Genomic DNA, 3,207 nt, shown 5'->3' with positions numbered 1-3,207 from the left:
TATCAGTCATCACCACTGTAACAAGTATTCAGTATTAAAGCAGTTCCTGTTATCTCTCTGAGGTCCTGTTGTGTTATGAAACACAGACTGGACTATAAAGAGGGCTAATGTACGTTAAAATAATACTTATACAGGGCTGCATTTTGAGGGAGTTGCACATTCAACTGTGTGAAATAAAGTGTTTTCTTTTCCTGGCACAATTTAGTTTGAAAGGAAAGATGTGATGACAGAGCCAGTATTTCTGTAAACAGCTTTACTGACCTGTAAATCTATGTAACATAATAGTCCCCCTCCCCATCTGGCCATTTGGAAAAAAACTGAAAGAGTAGAAAGAAATACATCAAAAATTAAAATTATTTAGAAAATGTATTCTTATGTTCTGAATACTTTAGGTTGATCTGTTAAAATATTCTTAAACTGTTTAAATATAAGTTTGTAAGCAAATTTCTTGGCTGCCCCACTTAGAAACAAATTCTTGTGGTACTAATACTGGCAACTATCATAAAGTATCTTGGCTTATAGCCTATTCTCCATTTTATAATTCTTTGTGCCTTCAGAAAGTAAAGAATTGCTTTAAAATAGCTGAAATTTCACCAGTTCTTTCAGAACACCTGACATGAAAGAACAGTGACATAAATTTCACAGACTGAAGAAGAAGTAGCTGTTTATAAACTTCCACTTAAATACCTAGTTTGTTGGCATATGTAGAAAGTCTACTTTGGATACAAGATAAAATTCTGAGATGAGAAATGAAGAGCTTAGGTACTAAACAAGAAGTTCTTGGAAGAATTAATCACCTACTTTCCTTTGATATGACATTGACCACATAGAAAAATCATGTCCGATAATTATTCTACTGTTGCATGTGTATTCGTTGCCGCAATAAAGTTTTTACCAAGCCTCTGCCTAGCAAGGATAGCGGATACATGGACTGACGGGAGGGATTTATGAAATACACCGTTCAGATTGGTCCAGGTGCCAAGGTATACATACATACAAAGATTGGTTCAGTCATTCAAAAGTTAATAAGGCATACAGACAGCATGGTGATTGCATAATATTCACTCCATATTCTTCCCACTTATCTTTGGTTTAACAATTTCAACTGCTTAGATCATATGGCATCATGGTAGTGAATAATAAATTTCAAAGGAAATTCGTTGAAGCAGTCATGGCTTAATTAGAGGTACTGTCCCAGCATTTTCCTGGAGGAAATGGGAAAACAACAAAAACCTTCAGTCAATATAGCCTGTCCCCAGCTCAAAATTTGAACTGGATCTCCAAAATATGAAAGTGTACTACCCACTGGACTGCGGCANCAAAAACCTTCAGTCAATATAGCCTGTCCCCAGCTCAAAATTTGAAAGTGTACTACCCACTGGACTGCGGCGTTTGGTCCTACCTGTAAGGAATGCAATACTGTGCACCAGAGGTTTGCTTCACCATCTAGGTATAAGTTTTTGGAAAGAATTTTTAACAAAATTATGAGTACGGTCAGAAAATTTAAGATCTATATGTCTTGCAACCATATTCCACGAGCAGTCCATGCATATAATTTCCACTTTACTGTATTGATAGCAACTGACATCTAGTGACACCTGTCATTGTCTGACATGAGCATACTGTTAGCATAGATGCAGCTAACTGATATAGGTTGTCTGGTGGTTGAGATTAGCAGTTTTTAACAGATACAACAGAGTATGTCCTTCCCTATTCTTCTACCTGAGGAGAGGACAGATCCAGCATATGAGATGTGTTATTTTAAATACCATATGCTGGACAAAGTCCAGAAACTCAGTAACCCTGAATACAGTATCTGTAGTGTAATAATAGATTTTTATTTACAATAACTGAACATGAAGGCCATTTATATATGCAAAGTTACAGATAACGTACTTAGAAAACACATTTACTCATAGTTGCAGCGTACCTTTCCACTATGGAAGAGTTCATAATGTTGTATTTTAGCGTCCTGTTGCACTGATTCTCGTCCATGATATGTATTGTATTGGCCATCTTGTAGTGCACTCAATCTCATGTCACTTCACTACATGTTTCAGCATCACGTAAATAACGTAAATAGCACATATGAGGATAGCACAGTGATGCCAAAACATGTAGTGAAGTGACATGTGAGATTGAGTGCACTACAAGACGGCCAATACAATACATATCATGGTTTAGTTCAGTAAATCAATTAAAATATTCCAGCACTGATATTCTAAACTGGTTTAAAGGGCAACCACTGAAAATACATAGCATAGGGTCTCAGAGAATTCTGATGCAATAAAACAACAATTGTCTCAAAATAACACACATTTCTCAGAGTAAAATGGTTCAAATATAAAATTTGTAATGCACAGATATTGTGTTTACATTAATTTAAAATTACATTTATATTTATATTAATACAGAATTGAAGTACTGTACTTGTGACATTAATAGATATCAAGACAGATACTTAGTAACATTCTGCTAGATCAGAAATAAAAAAATATTTGTACTGAAATACCAAAAAAATGGCCATGCCTGATGTAAGTGACCTTAAATATGATACTGTTTGTTGAAATTCAAGTGCAAATGTTTCTAAAAATACATATCTGTAACTTCTGAATGCAGTGAAACTAGCTTGTACGTGAATATCAATGTTAATATGTTTAAGAAAATGAAGCCAATGTGGACAAGTGGATATGCTACAAATATTTTAGGCCTCCATTCTTACTCACTTAATTTTCTCGTGTGTTCCTTCTTCACGGATTACTTACTGCAGTTAACACAACTCATTTTACCCCTCCAAGACTCCTTTAAATGGTACCCTCCATGCCTCTGTGGCTATGTTCAAACAGCAGCAATTCCCTGCTGTTGCAATGTTATCATGTTTGGCATATATCAATAAACAAAATCCATTCCTTGGTCAAAGAAGACTACAGAAGGGAATAACGCTGCCATCTGTTGATGACAAGACTAAATACTAGCACAATCTTCAAAATGTCTTGGAGATGGTGTCAGTTGGCAATAGTCTACAGTGTGTTTCAGTACAATCATATCATGTTCAGGTACAAATTCTGTGGCATGGCATTCTGCTTCAAGGACTATACACATGTACTGGACATGCATAATACCTCTCTTGAAGATGAATTTATAGCATCAGAACAAGAGAATAAAGACAAATGAAGATTATTATGGACTTATAGGATGAGACACCAT

General features: G+C 35.4%; 1 protein-coding gene across 2 annotated transcripts in view; it reads left to right on the top strand.

The window, feature by feature from the left end:
* LOC111873606 (protein rolling stone) overlaps nt 1-3,207 on the top strand; it is a 72,429-nt gene that overhangs the window by 44,597 nt on the left and 24,625 nt on the right. The window lies entirely within an intron of this gene.

Source organism: Cryptotermes secundus, unplaced genomic scaffold, assembly GCF_002891405.2.
Source record: "Cryptotermes secundus unplaced genomic scaffold, Csec_1.0 scaffold644, whole genome shotgun sequence".
Taxonomy (NCBI): domain Eukaryota; kingdom Metazoa; phylum Arthropoda; class Insecta; order Blattodea; family Kalotermitidae; genus Cryptotermes; species Cryptotermes secundus.
This window is presented reverse-complemented; position numbering and strand designations above follow the sequence as displayed.